Source organism: Schistocerca cancellata, chromosome 1 (assembly GCF_023864275.1).
Source record: "Schistocerca cancellata isolate TAMUIC-IGC-003103 chromosome 1, iqSchCanc2.1, whole genome shotgun sequence".
Lineage (NCBI taxonomy): Eukaryota > Metazoa > Arthropoda > Insecta > Orthoptera > Acrididae > Schistocerca > Schistocerca cancellata.
Genome location: NC_064626.1, coordinates 1,234,293,219 through 1,234,313,486, shown reverse-complemented (window position 1 = coordinate 1,234,313,486; position 20,268 = coordinate 1,234,293,219).

Sequence of the window (20,268 nt, the reverse complement as noted above, 5' to 3'; positions counted from 1 at the left end):
TCTTATTGGAAAGGAAGCAGAACCAGTGGTCTGAGAGTAGTGTCTTTGATAAGTAATCAAAACGTCCTCAGGCCTGGTTAATTTTTGATTAATAATCAGCATTGGCGGCCGAAGCCTTCCGGCCTACAGACTTTTCAAAGAGGGTGGAGGAGTGAACAGGGGTTCAGGGCACTCTCTTGTCGTTAGGGTGGGAAACTGCTCATAAAGAAGGAAGAATTAGCAAACACCAGACGTATGAGGATGCAGAAGGCAATGGAAATCACTGAATTGAAGACACATAACGTGTATTCACTGGACCACAGGACATGTGATCTGTAATTGAAAAGTGTTGTGATGATACTCCCACTGGGAAAAGATTCCGGGATAATCCCCCATTCGCAGCTCTAGGAGGGGACTTCCAAGGGGGAGATGCCCATCAGAAGAAGACTGGATAACCAGCGAGCGGATAACGTTCTACTAGTCGGGGAGTGGAATGTCAGAAGCTTGAATGTGTTAATGAAGACAGGAAATTCGTAAAAGGAAATGCAACGGTCAATCTAGATACAGTAGGGTTCATTGAACTGAAATGAAAAGACGACAAGGATTTCTGGTCGGATGAGTATAAGGAATATCAACAGCTGATGGAAGTGGTATGATGGGAGCGTGTTACTGTGAACAGTTCAGAGATGTTTTTATCAGCATCGCTAGCAAACCAACCTCAGTTGAAGAGGAGTGGACATCTATAAAAAGGGCAATCACAGTGCTGGAAAGAAAAACATAGGTACAAAGAAAGTAATTGCGTAAAAACCTCGGGTAACAGAAGAAATACTTCATTTGATCGATGAGAGAAGAAAATACAAAAATGCTCACGGAAATTCAGGAATACAGAAATACAAGTCACTGAGAAATTAAATAAATAGGAAGTGCAAGGAATCTAATACCAAATGGCTGCATGAAAAACGTGAAGAAATCGAAAAACATGATTGTCGGAAGGACGGACTCAGCCTACAGGAAAGTCAAAATAACCTTCGGCGAAATTAAAAGCAAAGGTGGTAACATTAAGAATGCAACGAGAATTCCATTGTTAAATGCAGAGGAGAGAATTGATTGGTGGAAAAAGTACACTGAAGGTCTCTATGAGGGGTAAATTTGAGTGATGATATAGAAGAAGAAACAGGAGTCGATGTAGAAGTGATAGGTGATCCCGTGTTAGAATCAGAATTTAAGAAGGCTTCAGTGGGCTTAAAATCAAATAGAGCAGAAGGGGTAGATAAAATACCATCAGAATTTCGAAAATCATTGGGCGAAGTTGCAAACAAAACGAGTATTCACTTTGGTGTGTAGGATGTATGAGTCTGGCGACATAGCATGTGACTTTCGGAGAAAGACTGCAAGAGCTGAAACGTGCGAGAATTATCGCACAGTCAGCTTGTTCATGCATCCAAGTTGATTACAAGAATAATATACCGAAGAATGGAAAAGACAGTTGAGCATATGTTAGCTGACGATCAGTTTGACTTTAGGAAAGGTAATGGCACCAGAGAGGCAATTTTGACGTAGCAGTTGATAATGGAAGCAGGACTAAAGAAAAGTCTATCTTTACATTTACATGGATACTCGGCAAATCACATTTAAGTGCCTGGCAGAACGTTCATCGAACCACCTTCACAATTCTCTATTTCTCTAATCTCGTATACCGCGCGGGAAAAACCAAGACCTATATCTTTCCGTGCGAGCTCTGATTTACCTTATTTTATCGTGGTGATCGTTTCTCCCTATGTAGGTCGGTGTCAACAAAATATATTCGCATTCCAAGGAGAAAGTTGGTGACTGGAATTTCATGAGAAGATTCCGTCGCAACAAAAAACGCCTTTCTTTTAATGATGTCCAGCCCAAAGTCTGTATCATTTCAGTGACCCTCTCTCCCATATTGCGCCCTTCTTCGAACTTTTTCGGTGTACTCCGTCAGTCCTATCTGGTAAGGATCCCACACCGCGAGCAGTATTCTAAAAGAGGACGGACAAGCTTAGTGTAGGTTGTCTCCTTACTAGATCAGTTACATTTTCTAAGTGTCCTACCAACAAAACACAGTCTTTGGTTAGCATTCCCCACAACATTTTCTCTATGTTCTTTCTAATTTAAGTTGTTCGTAATTGTAATCCCTAAGTATTTAGTTGAGTTTACGACCTTTACATTTGACTGATTTATAGTGTAACTGAAGTTTAACGAATTCCTTTAAGCACTCATGTGGATGACCTCACACTTTTCGTTATTTAGGTTCAACTGCCAATTTTCGCACCATTAAGATATCTTTTCTAAATCATTTTTCAATTTTTTTTTCTTCTGATGACTTTATTGGTCGATAAACGACAGTGCCATCTGCAAAAGACCTAAGACGGCTGCTCAGATTGTCTCCCAGATCTTTTATATGATAAGGAACAGCAAAGGGCCTATTACACTACCTTTGGGAACGCCAGAAATCACTTCCGTTTCAGTCGATGACTTCTCGTCGAGTCACAAATCCAGTCACATAACTGAGACGATATTCCATAAGCACGCAATTACACTGTAAGCCGCTTGTGTGGCACAATGTCAAGGAAGTTCATGGGATTTGTCGACCTGGAAAAAGTGTTCGACAATGTAAAATCATTTAAGATATTAGAAATTCTGCGAAATATGGGGTTGAGCTATACGGAGAGACGGGTAGTATACAATATGTACAAAATCCAAGTGGGAATAACCAGACTTACGACAAACAACGAAGTGCTCAGATTAAGAAGGGCGTAAAAGGGCATGTAATCTCTAGCCCCAACTGTTCAATCTGTACTTCGAGGAAGCAATGATTGAAATAAAAGAAATGTTCAGGAGTGGAATTAAAAGTCAAGGTGAAAGGATATCAGTGGTAAGATTCGCTGATGACGTTTCAAGTCTGAATGAAAGTGAAGAAGAATTAGATGATCTGTGAATATAATGAATAGTAATATATTATTATTAGTGTTATTTTTGATATATCCTCTGCAGTACAGTGTTATTATCTTTTGAATACACCTGAAAAATTCTAATTTACAACAAAAATTAGAATTTCCCCTAATTCTCATATTCCCTCCATTTTTCCAGGTGGAAGACGAAGAGGCCTGTTCTCCGCAAGCTGATTAAATAAAGAATGTGCAAACTGAATTTCATAAATAAGCATCATATCCTCTGCTGTGTAAATGACATTGATTGCAATTTCGCGTCGTGAGATCCTGCTATCCAATAGCTCAGCACAGACTGAGCGTTTTAATTTTTTTGTGGCATACGGAGGTATGGGATGGGGAGGAGGAAGGGGCGGTGATGGATGGAGGATTTCCTAAAGAGGAAGCTGGAAGAAGCCTCCGATGGGTTATGGATTTCACAGAGGGGTGGATTATAATTAACTGATCAATTTAATTAATTTCTTAGTTAATTTTGTATCAATTTACGAGGGTAAGTTAGTTATTATCCGCAATTTCGTTATATTTTTGTTTATTTTGGTAGTACTGTCGTTTTACGCTGAGGACGCATGCTTCGTTTATTTGTTGTTATATCTTTGCAGTTTTTAAGCTGCTAGGTTAGTTTCGTTATCGCTGCCGCGCTGTTAATCATGGCTGCTGCGCTGTCTATTTGCACCGAGGAACAGGAACGTTCAATGATTCGTTTTTTGTGGTCGGAAGGCGTATCAGGGGCCGAAGTTCATAGAAGACTTTCGGCACAGCACGGTAACAGTGTTTTGCCACAACGGAGTGTCTACGAATCGATTGAAAAATTCCGAAATGGCCGCACAAGTGTTACGCACGATGAAGGAGCCGGACGACCGTTTACCGCCACAAATGAAGAAACCATTGAGCGTTCACGTGAAATGATTCTCTTAGAGAGACGATTAACTATTGACGAAGTGTCACATCGTCTGCAAATTAGTCGTGGTTCTGCCTGCGAAATCATCCACAACAGATTTGGGTTTCATAAAGTTTGTGCAATATGGGTCCCAAAACAACTCACACAGGAGTAGCTGATGATTGAGCACAATATACCCTTGACACCATCCATCTGAATTGGATCAATGCAATATTTTGATTTGCGAGGCAATAGATGTGGGGAGCAGAACTTGATCCACTATTAGAATCCGAATCTCACTGATTTCCCGCGAAAAAAGTGGTTTAGCTAAGGGTGTCCGTAATATCGAACCATTTGGTCATCAATGCTGAGTCCGTCAGATAAAAAACTTTCACAAAATTCTTATACAGCAAGTCCATCAGAGGACTAGTTTTGAAAACTTTATCCATTTCGTCAGCTGGGATTCTGTTCAAACATGTGTTATCAGTGCAGTGATGGTTATGCTTGATTTCCAACTTATATCAAAGTCTTCACAGTCATTCCAATATAACTATTCCTGTGGGAGAGTATCGTATTCAGTAAAGAGCAGTATGCGGACATGTCCCAAAGAACAGAGATACAGGCGTTGACATAAGTCAGTGGAGACAGTTGAAAATATGTACCCCGACCGGGACTCGAACCCGCAATCTACTGCTTACCTGGCAGAGAGAATAATGCGACTGCAGTGTCTTATCGCTGGCACGCCTCCCGTCAGAGCCACATTCGCAGCTTATTGTCCCGCACTATATTGATAGTGCCCCTGCCCATTATACCAATTACTCGCGGCTTTACTGCCGATTCCCGTGAGATTTCTGGCACTGTTTGTGCATCCGCACGGAAGAAGATGGTCAAATGGCCGGTTAGCCTTAACTATATATATATATATATATATATATATATATATATATATATATATATATGTGAAGATGGTATCTGTTCTTTCGGGCATTCGAATTTCGCTTCACCCTGTATACTTGAAGCTTGGGGTCACCCACAATGTAACATGTATACTTGAGATGCAATGGAGCACCTAAAACCTACATTCAGAACAAAAATAATTACGCCACGGTACTTTCTATGAATAATGATGTTCGCATATAACACTGACAGTATAATCTGTTCACTGCGAACGAAATACAATTTCAGACAATAAAACATAAATACAGAGGTATTTCGATGGTAGATGTTAAGTAATAGCTGCTGTATGTGAAACCTGGAGAAGATAACATTGCAGATATCAAATAATTCTGCAGCTTAAGAAAACAAATTAAGCTAGCTCTCAAAGCCAAGGAAGATATCAGGAGATTAAAAACAATGGAAAAGATTCATCGGATAGAGAATCAAGAAACAATTGCTCAGTACAGTTAGATAACTGTTACTCCAGATAAGAATGAAACGTATATAATGAAGAATCCAGGAAAGACAAAACCTGAATGACAGGAACGGAGTCAGGAAAGTGTGAAGCAGAAACAGACTGATCGGTAACAACGTAAGGCCTCCATGAGAAGGTTTGAGGAATACAAGGCCAACAGGAATTACATCAGGCGACGCCTTAACAATATCAGTGAATGAGAAGGCTCCAGCTCCAGACGGAATGCAGACGTACTAAAGCTGCTCAAGGACAAACCATTTCTTTCCTTCCTGGTTGGTTTGTTCGACACTATCTATCGAAGCGGAATCGTACCACCTGACTAGCTTAAAACAGAGTTCTACCACTCACCAAAGAGCTGTGCGTAAAGAGCGGCAGTGCCTACAAGATGATCAGTTTAATTATTCGTTCCCAAAATTTCCCTGCTGTTGTTTGTTGTAGTGGTTTTCAGCCCGAAAACTGGTTTCATGCAGCTCTCCATGCTACTCTATCCTGTGCTAGCCTCATCTCCAAGTAACTACTGAACCCACATCCGTCTGAATCTTCTTACTGTATTCATCTCCTGGTCTCCTTCTATGATTTTTGCCCCACCACGCTTCCCTCCAGTACTAAATTGGTGATCCCTTGATGTCTCAGAAAGCGTCCTACCAACCAATTCCTCCTTCTAGTCCGGTTGAGCGACGAATTTCTTTTCTCCCCAGTTATGTTCAGTACCTTCTCATTCGTTATTTGTTCTACCCATTTGACCTTCAGCATTCTTCTGTAACATCACATTTCGAAAACTTCTATTCTCTTCTTGTCTAAACTGTTTATCGTCCATGTTTCATTTCCATACATGGCTACCACCATACAAATACTTTCAGGAAAGGCTTCCTGACACTTAAATTTACTCTCGAGGTTACAAATTTCTCTTCTTCAGAAACATTTTTCTTGCCATTGCCAGTCTACATTTCGTATCCTCTCTACTTCTCTCATCATCAATTATTTCGATGCCCATATAAAAAAGCTCATCTACTCTTTAAGTGTCCCATTTCCATATCTAATTCTCTCAGTATCACATGATTTAATTCGAATACATTCAATTATCCTCGTTTTGGTTCTGTTGATGTTCATCTTATATCCTTCTTTCAAGACACTGTACTTTCCGTTCAACTGGTGTGTCTGTGACAGAATTAAAATGCCATCGGCTAACGTCAAAGTTTTTATTTCTACTCTATGGACTTTAATTCCTACTCCAAATTTTTCATTTGTTTCCTTTACTGCTTGGTAAATAAACAGATTGAAGAACATCAAAGATAGGCTATTACCTTATCTTAATCCCTTCTCAACCACTGTTTCCCTTTCATTTCCAGTGACTCTTAAACTGCCATCTGGTTTCGGTACAAATTGTAAATAGCCTTTCGCTCCCCGTATTTTACACCAGCCACCTTTAGAATGTGAAAGAGAGTATTTCAGTCAACAACGGCAAAAGCTTTCTCTAAGTCTACAAATGCTATAAACGTTGGTTTGCCTTTCCTAAACCTATCTTCTGTGAGAAACGGTAGCGTCAGTATTTTCTAACGTGTTCCTACATTTCTCCGAAATTCAATCTGAACTTCCCCGATGTAGACTTCTAACATTGAGTTCTCTAATGAATTCGTATTAGTATTTTGCAATGTGATTTATTGAACTGATAGTTCGGTAATTTGCACACCTGTCAGCACCTGTTGTCTAGGGAATTGGAATTATTATATTCTTCCTGAAGTCTGAGGGTGTTTCGCCTGTATCATATATCTTGCTCACTAAATGCAAGAGTTTGGTCATGGCTCGCTCTCCCAAGGTTCCAAAGTAGTTCCAGAGGAATGTTGTTTACTCCCAGGGCCTTGTTTCTACTTAGGTCTTTCAATTTCTACTTAGGTCTTTCAATCTTCTGCCAAATTCTTCATGCAGTAATATATCTCCCATCTCAGTTTCATCTACGCCCTCTTCCATTTTCATAAAATTCCTTGCTGGAAAACGGGCTACACACCTGTGCTGTAGACTCTCAGTTTGATTTCAAAAGTTGTTTTTGACTCCGGGGCCGTTACTCCGTTTTCAGGTACTGAAACATTGTGGTTATGTTTATGTCATTGATGCTTGTTGTATCGATTATGAAAAAGCTTTTCACACTGTTCATTACGTCCGACTGATGGATTTATTAAGTGCACTGGGGCTGGAAGGCTGTAATATCCGATTAATTGGAAATCTGAACTGGAAACAAGCTTCTGGTGTGCTTTTCTACGGTCAGCTTTCCGAAAAGGTATCACTTATGAAAGGAATTCGTCAAGGATACAAACTCTATTCAGAGAAGATTTTTCAAGATGCTCTGGATGGGATGCATCAAGCAGTGATAGTTAATGGAGTTGCCACCACTAACATCAGATATGTGCATGACACTATCTTACCTCCAACCAGGCTGGAAAGTCTTAAGGATCAACAAAACCATTTTACCAAAGAGAGCAACAACATGGGGCTTCGTTCAAATTGCGGCAAATGAAAGCAAATTTAGAAATTCTCATTAATATCAACACATGAAAACCGAAATACCTTGGCCATATAGCGCACAAGAACAAATAACACCTATTGCAACTAATACTTCGAGGTAAGATTTATAGCAGACGTGATCCAGGGCGTAGGTTCTTATTCTGGCTAAGAACTTAAGCCTGTGATTTGGACTGAGCACAGATCCACTAGTCAGAAAAGCCATGTACTAACAGCAGATCATGCTACTTATCGCTGATGTTTTTGAGGACGAGGAACTTAATGAAAAGGGTGTTGAGTAATTTAGACTTAGAACGATACAATAGAACTAACAGACGGTTTTTTGTAATTTGGGTGGAAAAATAAGTGATGATAGTCGAAGTAAAGATGATAGGAATTGCTGACGGAAAGCAAAAATGAGACACATGTTAAGATAGAATAAAAATTTAATTATAAATAAGTCTCTGTTTTTAAGGTGTGTAGCCTCGTAAGAAAGTTAAACGGGACCATAAACAGTATTTACAAGAACAGCATCTTTTGATATTTCATGCTACAGGAGATGGCGAAGCTTATATGGATAGAACAATTAAGGTGGCACTGAATCTAATTGAGGAATAGAAACATTAATGGCACATCTTATATAAAAGAAGAGGCTGGTTGATACGACACATTTGGGACATCAATGAATCGTCATTTTGGTAACTGAGGGTAGTGTGAGGGTTAAAAATTGCAGAGGAAACCAAGGCTTGACCACAGTACGAAGGTTAAAAAGATGTTGGTGGTAGTACTTATTCAGAGATGAAGAATGTTGCAGATAATGTACTAGCCTGGAGATTTGCAACGATCCAATCTCCGTCTTAAGAAAAAAATTGGAGCGACTTAGGGAAAGTCATAGGGAAAAGACAGCGGTCTGCATCACATTGTCTTAAGGCTGTTGGCTATGGCAGAATAGCAAAAAATGAAAAAATAGGTTCACGGAAGGCAAACGTTATGTGATCAAACCAGTCCAAGACTGATAACAGAATGATACTGGATACCAGCACTTGCATGTAGAAGAGATGTCTCCCTGCAGCATGAAAATGCAAAGGCTCGTAGCTCCTGTGGGAAGTTGAGAATTTCGGGAACGATGAAATACGGCGGGCCACCACGAGAAGCACTTTGTTTGTGTTCCTTGCTGTATTGTTTGTTTCCAAAGCAACGCTGTGGAAAAACACGGACCACACCGTGGGTGGTCTGACGAACGGTGGCCATCAATACAGGCGTTGCTGCGAAGAGGGGAGAAGCGAAAATCCGCGGAGAATAAAGTGTCGAGCGTTTTTCCTATTTCCTCTTGCCGAAAGACGCGAAAAATATGTTTCTTCTTTAAGAATAAAGTTGAGATATCTCAATAATGCTGTAGCATCAATCTGAAAAAGACCGTAAACCCTAATGCTTCCGTTTGTAATCGTGGCATAATTCTGCAGACCAGGTACAAATGTGTGAAGAGAGCGTTTTATAGCTGTGGTACGCTGCTGGACAAGAATGATTTATCGAAAGTACAGAGCGCTAAAAACTTATTAGGTTTCAGCATGAATGAACATAGAAACTTAGAGGAATTTTTAACTTTTACATTATATATTTTTAACTTGCACAATTTTCCTTTAACCTATCCATACGATTTTTGCCCATTTTTCCTGTTGTCCTTCATCTTGTCACTCAGGGCAAAGACGTTTAGCTACTGACGAATACAGGGGGTGTTCGGAAATTCCCGTTACAAACTTTTGAGACTTGTAGAGGGCAGTCAGTACATAATATTCTAAATAGGAACCCATCTCCGGAGGAAACGTCACCCATAGACGTTACAGATCGTGAAAGTTATTGGTGACGTCGCCTGTAAATATATTAAATACAGGGTGATTCCAAGATGATGTTAGAAACTTGACTTGATGATGGATACGGATAAATGTATGCAACTTTCAGAGGTGTCGTACGGACCAAAACAAGAAAAAACGTGCAGTAGATACATTAAAATGAACGCCTGAGGAACTATGAGCATTTGTTCATCTTCGCTACTGTGAAAAACGTTTCCTCTATTGAACAAGTGCTTATAACTCTTAAGGCATGCATTTTAGAGCTCATGTTTACTAGAAAACTTTTCTTGCTTTGCTACACACTACCCTCTCTGAAAGTTTGATACCCTACAATCTTAGAAACAAGAGTTCCGTTACATGTATTCCAATGTCCTAGGTATCAGAACAATTTACACTTATAACTTTCGACTCGTTCGTTTCCGCCACAGGGACCCTTACCTCAAATTGATACATTTATCAGTCTCCATTATCCTCGAAAGTTTGTAACATCATCACGGAGTCACCCTGTATATACAGGGTGTCCCAGCTATCTAGTCCACCCAAAATATCTCTGGAACAATAACAGCTATTGGAAAACGACTTTCACCGGTATCAATGTAGGGCTGGGGCCCATGAATGTACATATTTGGAAACATTCTAAAACGAAAGCATATCTGTTTTTTAACACAAACTTATGTTTTTTTAAATGAACCTCCTATATTTTTCTTCAGCAATCCATAGCATGACAAAGCACATACACAATGGCGTCGATTGCATCGCAATATTTCCATTACATCCTGAGATATTAAGACGCGAAGTTTGACGCTTGAAACACCCGACATGCGCTGCTAGCACACGTCCTGAGGCTCAGGCCCGTAATCGAGATGTGATTGACATGCGTAATCACACTTCCATACTTATCAAGCGGTCCGAAACGAATAATACGGTCTGCTGCCATCCTGCATTAACGTCGTATATTCCAGCAGGTATTTATCCCATAGGATAGGGGTGATGCGGTTCTATAACATATCTGTGTACCGCAACGTTGGTCACAAAGTTAACATCGCTTATCGTTAATCCGTTACTAAAAAGGTAATGCTGTTCAACGTTAAAACTTTACTTTACTGTAGATCTAGCGCAAGTGACAGTTAATCATTCACTCGTAATAGTAAAATTCGTGTTGATGGTTTCAGTGAAACGAGTAAGTGGACTCAAAGTTTTACCGTTTCTTAGGTAAAAATATTTTGATTTTGGAAGTTCAGGTAGGATATAGAAGATGAATGTAAACATGTTTAACCAATTAGTTTTATTATCACATAATTAGCAATGTTATGTTTATCTAACGCGTTAAATGACAAATTGTTGCACCCAAATGTTTCTTAACATCACTGGGTAAAATGGCCCTTTGTAGAAACTTCCACTATGGTACCAGCACTACATGCTAAACATAGCGTTCACATCTCATGCTCAAAGTGATGCCCATTGGCTTGCATACATAGGGTCACTCTGCGGATGAAGGATGCCCTACTTCGTGCTACTGTTTCCTCTTTGATGGCTGTACAAGCATCAATAATGCGTTGCCTCATGTCCTCTGGTGTTGTTGGATCATGTTGGTAAACAGCATCCTTCACTGCTCCCCAAAGAAAACAATCCAGCGGTGTAAGGTCCGGAGATCGGGCAGGCCACCTAACTGGGCCACCTCGTCCAATCCACCTACCAGGGAACTTACGGTTCAGAAGTCGTCGTGCTCGTAAGGCGTTATGTGCAGGGCATCCGTCATGCTGATACCACATGACCATTCTCCGGTTCAGAGGTACGGTGTCCAAGAGAACAGGAAGATTGTGTCGTATAAATCTGGAGTATTGTCTGCCATTTTGGATGCCGTTTATAAAGAAAGGTCCGATAATGGTATCTCCAATAATTCCACACCAAACATTAACTTTCCACGGACGTTGATACTCCACCTGACGGAGCCATTTTGGATTGTCTGCGGACCAATAATGCATATTCCTCATACTGACAATTCCTTTGTTGAAGAATGATGCCTCGTCGGTAAAGAGAACATCTGCAAAAGAATTTGGATTAGTCAGACGTTTTTGCTGAGCCCACCGACAAAATGTTACCCTATTGCGGAAGTCATTTCCATGAAGATCCTGGTGTAAATAAACATGGTAAGGATGAAGCTTCCTGTTTCAAGTAGACGAGATGTGAGACGACCAGACATCCGGCGCGAAGGCGATGGCTTGTCAGGGAATCGTCTTCTGTACAGTCGTTCTGCCTGAACAGCATTTCGTCCACCTACAACAGGGTACAGTACAGGTATGTAGAGTAGGGTAGAAAACAGACATATTAACTTAATAATCATAATGTTCGCTAACAGTACTATCAACAAACAAGCAATCTCATAACGTATTTCCCGTCAACGTACATTCTCCATAGATCAGCAGCATTTCTACCATATCTTCATGTGTGTACATTATACTGTACAGTGTAAGTTCCACAACACAATGTTTATTCACAATGTGTACTACCTCCGTGCCGTCACTGGATTACTCTGATGCACGACTACACTGGCAAGCGGTGTACTGCACGCCAAAGCAACAACAAATGGGATGCTCAGAGGGTGGTGGAGTACAGGAGTTTGCATGGGTCGCAAATCATAAACAAGGCGAAGTGGTAACTGTGGCAGTAGTGTGAATTACGTTGGACACTTGACTAGGTAGAGCCAGGCCCTGCGCGACAGGCACAATGGGTCATATAACGCATTAGATAAACCATAATTTGGGTGTGCAGGATAAATAAGACAACGGGACGGGTGTACACCGATCGGTACTGGTTCATATTGTGTACGTAGATACGTAAAACGTGCAAGAGGGAAACCTTTATGTGCTTATGAGAGTTGATGGCAGCAGACCGTATTATTCGTTTCGGACCTCTTGATAAGTATGGAGGTGTGATTACACATGTCAATCACATCGCGATTACGGGCAGCATGGGGTTCACGCCTGAGCCTCAGGACGTGCGCTAGCAGCGCATGTCCGGTGTTTCAAGCGTCAACTTCGCGTCGCAATATCTCTGGATGTAATGGGAATATTGCGATGCAATCAACTCCATTGTGTATGTGCTTTGTCATGCTATGGATTGCTGAAGAAAAAATATAGGAGGTTCATTTGAAAAACATAAGTTTGTGTTAAAAAACACATATGCTTTCGTTTTAGAATGTTTCCAAATATGTACATTCATGGGCCCCAGCCCTACATTGATACCGGTGAAAGTCGTTTTCCAATAGCTGTTATTGTTCCAGAGATATTTTGGGTGGACAAGATAGCTGGGACACCCTGTATATGAATTTACAGGCGCCGGGCCTGTAACTCTGACGTTCTTTAGCGTCGTTGGATGACGTTTCCGGACTTGGGTTCCTATTCTATCTATTCACCCCCTCGAGAAGTCGTAGCAGATTGTAATGGGAATTTCCCGTCACCTTGTATATCCATTCCCTATTCCGTCGTGTATTGGACATCCGTTTACTGCTCTTAAAAATTTCTTGTATTTTTTATTGCATTTTTCCCCGTCGCCCATTCTTTGCACTGTAGTGTAGACCAAAAGCTTTGTTCATTATAATTTGTCTCTGTCATTTACTTAACCACAGCAGACACAAGATCTAAACGTATTACACAATACTCAAAAGCGCTTTCAAGTCTAAAATCGCATTATATCATCGTTAGTTGGAATAGCTTGAACAAGTCGTAAAGTTTATTTTAAAAAGTTTTATTCTTGTCATCCCACAACAACACTTCTACCAGCTTATGCATATACAGGACATTCATTTTTAAGTGAAGACATTTAAATATCTCGAAAACTACACATCGGATCAAAAAACTTATGATTTCCATTTGTTTGTCTCGACCGGCCAACCCATTCTGAGCGTGAGTGGTAGGGAGCAATTTTGAATTCTTCAATGGGAACACCCGTTTGTTATTGCATATTACTATTCTACGGAAAAATTTACATCCGTTTTGTCTGGACCATTTTCTTAGTTTCGCTACAGATAGTGCTTCAATCGGAGGAATAGAAATGGGTACACAATCATAATTGATTACATGATGTTCAATGGCCCATGAATATCCAATGCTATGTGAGACACCATCTGCATGCGGCGACGGTGAGACAGGCCAATATTTCATAACTCTTCATTGAAAACCCAATTCGCAACGTTGTATTCCTACGACATATCGAACAGACTTTTACTGTGGCCGTGCCTCGGAGCGAACACTACTCTACTTTTCCAATTAGAGTAAGTCTTCAAACATAGTACAGCCAACTTCAATAAACTTAGTCATCCGCTTTTCGAATGACCGTACACAGGACAGAAGCATATCTGCGGGAATGTCAGCACAGGTGTTTCTGACACGATTGACTGTTTTCACGGCCTGCTGGCACTTGCCGGTACGCCTTATCTTTTAAATATCCCCACAGAAAGAAATGCTGCGACGTCAAATCCGGCGGCCTAGCGGGCTAATTAACAGCGCCACTTCTGCCGTTCCACATCAGTGTAAAGGCGGTCTAATATCTTCCGTGTTTCAATTACGTAATATGCTGGGCAGCCGTCATGCTTAAGGGGCTCCGGAAAGGCTCAAAATCATGAAAAGTTCAATTTTTACTTTTTTGCGTTTTCTGAATCTGCAGACTATTACCTTTTAATAGATATATAATTTATTCAATTCCGAAGACTACAACTATTTTTAAATTTTTCTTGAAATGTGTTCTACATGAGCGTGACCCACTGTGGCGCTGTTAAACTGCTGTCAAATGGTGTTATTATTAACGTCCGTGTTCATCAGGTACATTTTAGTGATGTGAGATAAAGTATGTGTTGTGGCTAACCTGTGATGGTTCAATATATATCGCTGGTGTGATTGCCGATTGTTTCATGTTTATTTACTCTGTCGTTATCTCGAAAATATTCGTAACTAATTCTGTTTCTTGAGTCTCTGTTTTGTTGAAGTACAATAATGAGTAAAAGTAAAGTTATTAGAAATCCTCTGAAGGCTATTAAGAAAAGGAGAAATATTGGAAAGCCAAAGGTATGTGTTATTACTGTAAATAATAACATTCTAACATGGTACGAGCGATGCTTGCTTTAGACAAGGAACGCCTTCGGGCTGCAGACAGGGCTGTAAAGAGTCTAGAAATACAAGGAAGAGTAAACAGGAGGAGGAACAAAAGAAAGCTGGATTAGGAGTTTGCAGAGGATGAAGATAATCCATCCTACGGACCTGGAATGCACTAAAAAGTTAATCCAATCTTTGTCGCTCGATTCCCAAAACTTTTATTTTCTCATACTTATTACATGTTTTCTAAGGATCTTCCAAACATATTTGTTTCAAACTTTCAGTAAATGTTACACAGTACCTTCTCCATAATTTAACACAGCCTTTTTCCAAAGAACTGTATATTTTTGAATATATAAATAAAAAATTGCAAAAAATGTTGTCAATTTTCATTACAATTGAAAAAAAATCATCTTTAATAACTGAACTAAAATTTTGTAAAATCCCTGTGTTAAGTTGTAGCCCATATTCCAATAAATAATCTGTAAAAAGTTCAACTTCCTACCTCAAATACTTTGTGAGGAAAGATGTAACTTATAAGCGTTATTTTAACATTGCAAGTATAGGGCGTTCCGGAGCCCCTTAAACCACATAACATGTCGAACGTCCAGGACAACACTGTTCAATAATACCGGTAGTTCCTGTTCCAAAAAAAAATTTAATATTTGCGTACGTGTAACGCTCCGTCGATAACATACGGCCCAATGAGTTTGTTCCCCCACGATGCCACACGATACGTTAACTGCTTAAGGCCGGCCGCAGTGGTCTCGCGGTTCTAGGCGCGCAGTCTGGAACTGCGCGACTGCTACTGTCGCAGGTTCGAATCCTGCCTCGGGCATGGATGTGTGTGATGTTCCTTAGGTTAGTTAGGTTTCAGTAGTTCTATGTTCTAGGGAACTGATGACCACAGCTGTTAAGTCCCATAGTGCTCAGAGCCATTTGAACCATTTTTTTTAACTGCCTAAGGACGTTGGTACTCAATTTGGCGTAAAGAGTGGGGGTTGTCTAAACACCTGTAATGTATGTTATGCCAGTTAACGCATACCATAGTCGTCGGAAAACAGTACCTCGGCAGTGAACGTGGGGGTCTTTTGCGTTTGTTGACGTCCTCATTCACAAGACGCTACCTGGTTATGGAAATCGGCGCCATGAATATCTTTATGCAGTGAAACATAGTATGGATAACACGATGATACAGTATTGCGACAATACTACTTGTGGGCATATCGGAATCGCGGTTTAATTGTCGAGCGCTTATCTGCGGGTTGTGGTGCACTGCCTTTAGTACGACTATTTCATTCGTTTCTTCTGTAACACGTTTGCTTCGTTTCCTTTTGCCTGTCTGTAAGCTGCCATCAGACATAAAGATGTTCACACTCTCGTAAAAGAACGAAAGAGAGCGTGCTTTCTCCGGAAAGTGCTCGGAATACAACGAAACAGCAGTCTCAACATTTCTCCTACATTCTATGAAATCAAGATCAGTTCAGTTTTTTCTTCTGCGGTTACAAAATTCATCGTCCACTTGTACGTATGTTGTCTAAATGATAGGTAGGTATGCAGTCATTAAACACAGCGCAAGTATTGTAACGCTTAGAGCCGCTATTTGTTATGTCTGCATAATACGAGGGCTGTTCAATAAGTAATGCAACACATTTTTTTTCTCGGCCAATTATGGTTGAAAAAACCGGAAATTTCTTGTGGAATATTTTCAAACATTCCAGCTTCGTCTCGTATAGTTTCATTGACTTCCGACAGGTGGCAGCGCTGTACGGAGCTGTTAAAATGGCGTCTGTAACGGATGTGCGTTGCAAACAACGGGCAGTGATCGAGTTTCTTTTGGCGGAAAACCAGGGCATCTCAGATATTCATAGGCGCTTGCAGAATGTCTACGGTGATCTGGCAGTGGACAAAAGCACGGTCAGTCGTTGGGCAAAGCGTGTGTCATCATCGCCGCAAGGTCAAGCAAGACTGTCTGATCTCCCGCGTGCGGGCCGGCCGTGCACAGCTGTGACTCCTGCAATGGCGGAGCGTGCGAACACACTCGTTCGAGATGATCGACGGATCACCATCAAACAACTCAGTGCTCAACTTGACATCTCTGTTGGTAGTGCTGTCACAATTGTTCACAAAAATCTGAACGAACTTCTCCTTCTTCATGACAACGCAAGACCTCACACAAATCTTCGCACCCGAGAGGAGCTCACAAAACTTCAGTGGACTGTTCTTCCTCATGCACCCTACAGCCCCGATCTCGCACCGTCGGATTTCCATATGTTTGGCCCAATGAAGGACGCAATCCGTGGGAGGCACTACGCGGATGGTGAAGAAGTTATTGATGCAGTACAACGTTGGATCCGACATCGACCAGTGGAATGGTACCGTGCAGGCATACAGGCCCTCATTTCAAGGTGGCGTAAGGCCGTAGCATTGAATGGAGATTACGTTGAAAAATAGTGTTGTGTAGCTAAAAGATTGGGGAATAACCTGGTGTATTTCAATGCTGAATAAAACAACCCCTGTTTCAGAAAAAAATGTGTTGCATTACTTATTGAACTGCCCTCGTACGTGAGCTCCGGTCGCAGTGTACAACCTGTTAACCTGTTATGGAACCTCAACCTGTTAACCTGTTATGTAACCTCAACTATTGTGACATCTCTTCATTCATTTGCAGGTTGCTCCTTGGACCGTTCGGGCTAGCAGCAATGTATGACGTGTTGGGGTTGGTGAAATCTTGCAGCTGTCTTCCTACATTGGGATAAATTATTAAACTGACTGTTACTTACCAGTTACCTGCCCTGGACGTTCGTGTACTTTTCCGGCAGTGTGCCTTTCCTTATCGTGTTGATGCTGTCCGGCATGGCATGTAGTTTAACAGCCTTTTAAGTTGTTTCGTTCATATTTGCTAGAGTGGTTAATGTTCCCTTGGCTGTTTTTCAACGCCAGTTTCTGAAGATGCAGAGCTGTTCGTGTCCTCGTCCTCGGCCGATAGTTTCCGTTGTTGTACCGTTGGGTGGTTGGAATGGAATTGGTTAAATTGTTGGTCGGTCCTTGGGCCATCCCTAGTTTTTGTTGCCATCCGATTATTTAACTTCAACTCTTAGCTCCCTGTCTCACCTCACCTTACGTTTGAGCTACCTTCTCAGACCGACCCTTGGAACACTTCTGAGAACCACTTGTTCTGTTTGTTTTGAATTGTTATTTTCATTTTAGTTTGAAGTATTGTGTGAGTCCTTTGGCCATGTATTAATTCAGTTCTTTTTAAATTTTACATAAAAGACATTCAGCCGTGTTAAATTAAAATTTTGAAGATGGATTTATTTTCAAAAAAGGAAAAAAAATTCCTTAAAGTTGGTTCTATCTGAAATCGTTTGTAATCCAGGCCCTAAACTGTTAGCTGTCCGATGTGTTATGTATGGTCTTGAGCCAAGGATTTACATGAACCCCTTTTAATTAGGCCTTCAACCGCGTGTATTATTTGAAGGAAATTTTTTTATAAGGAGGAAGACAATTAATTTAAATTGTTTGTCTGATTTGTTGTTCAGGCCTTCAGCCGTTGTTTGAAATGTGTATGTGGCCTTCAGCCACGAAATAAGTTAATATTTCTTTAATTAGGCTGTCGGCTGTTGTGTTTAAGTCTAAAAAGAAATTTCTTGGTTTGAAGAATTGTTTATTAATGTGTTTGAATTATAGTTGTCCTTCAGACGTGTAGTATAGGCCTCCAGCCGCTAATTGTTTTCAATTGCATGTTCTTTAAAAGGAAAAAAATTACCTTCTATTTTTAATTGCTTTTGATTTCTAAGCCCAGCATTCAGCCATTCTTGTTCTTGGTGTGGATTTGAGCTTTCAGACCAGAAAGCTTATCAAGTTCTTTAATTAGACCTTCAGCTTTATTGTTTAATTGTGATATTTGAAAGCAAAGTGTAAATGAGTGGTTCTCAGAGGAATAAAGTTGTGTGTTTGATTGTGCAACTCACAGTAACTGTTTACGTCCCCATCCACAATCATAATCTTATCCTGTGCGCTCTCTGAATACCTACCAACCTGGTTTCACTTAGAATACAAACAAACTTCGGTGAAATTATAAGCAAGGGATGTTGCATTAAGGGCGCAATGGGAGTTTCACTGTTAAATACACAGAAGAGAGCGGATAACTGGAACGAGTGCATTCAGTGCATTTATGAAGAGAAGAACGTGTCTGATGACGTCGTAGAAGGAGACACAGGAGTTGATAGGGAAGACAGAATGTGCAGTGTTGCAATTTAAAAGAACTTTGGAAGACTTAAGATCAAATAAGGCACAAGGGGTAGAAATATTCCATTAGAAATTCCAAATTCTTTGGGAGAAGTGGCTACAAAACTACTATCCACGTTAGTTTGTAAAATATATCAGACCGGTGATATACCATCAGTCTTTCGGAAAAACATCATTCACACAACTCCGACGATTGAAAAAGTCGACAAGTGCGAGAATCATCGTGGAGTGAGCTTAACAGATCATGTATCGAAGTTGCAGACTAGAATAATATACAGAAGAATGGAATAGAAAACTGACGATATGTTAGATGACGATCAGTTTGGCTTTAGGAAAAGTGAAGGCACCAGAGAGACAGTTATGGCGTTGCAGATGACAATGGAAGCAAGACTGAAGAAAACTCATTCACAGGTCCTGTCGACCTGGAAAAGCGTTCGACGATGTAAAATGGTGCAAAATGTTCGAAATTCTGCGAATAATAAAATTCAGCTATAGAGAAAGGCGGATGGTTATACCAACAATAAGAGTGGAAGGCCAAGAACGAAGTGTTGGTCTTAGAAAGTGTGTAATACAGGGATGTAGCCTTCCGCCACTAGCGATCAGTCTCTACATCGAAAAAGCAATGACGGAAAGAAAAGAAAGGGTCAAGAGTGGGATTAGAATTCACGGTGAAAGAATGTCAGTGATAAGATCGGCTGATGACACTGTAATCATCAGTGAAAGTGAACAAGAATTTCAGGATCTGTTGATTGAAATGAACTTTCTAGTGAACACGGAATATGGACAGAAAGTAAATCCAAGAAAGGCGAAAGTAATAAAATTTTCAATAAACAAAAACAGCGAGAAACCTTATATCAAAATCGTTGATAACGATGTAGATGAAGTTGAGGGGCTAGTAATATAGCCCATGATAGAGGGAGCAAGAATGACATAAAACGCTGACTAGCATTGACATAAAGGGCATTCGTGACCAAGATAAGTCTACTAGTATAAAATATACGTCTTAATTTAAAGAGGGAATTTCTCGGAGCACAGCATTACATAATGTTGAGACATAGACTGTGGGAAAACCGGAACAGAAGAGAATCGAAGCTTTTGAGATTTGGTGCTAAAGAAGAATTTTAAAACTTTGGTGGACCAGTACTGTGCGGAATGATTAAGCTCTCTGCAGAATCAGCAAGGAAAGGAATATATGGAGAACACAGTCAAGAAGTACGGACAGGCATCTGTTAACCCATCAGACAATAACTTGCTGAAGAAGGTAAAAACTGTAGAGGAAAACAGATATTGGAAAGTACCCATCCAATAATAATTGAGGACGCTAGTCTGAGACGGGAAG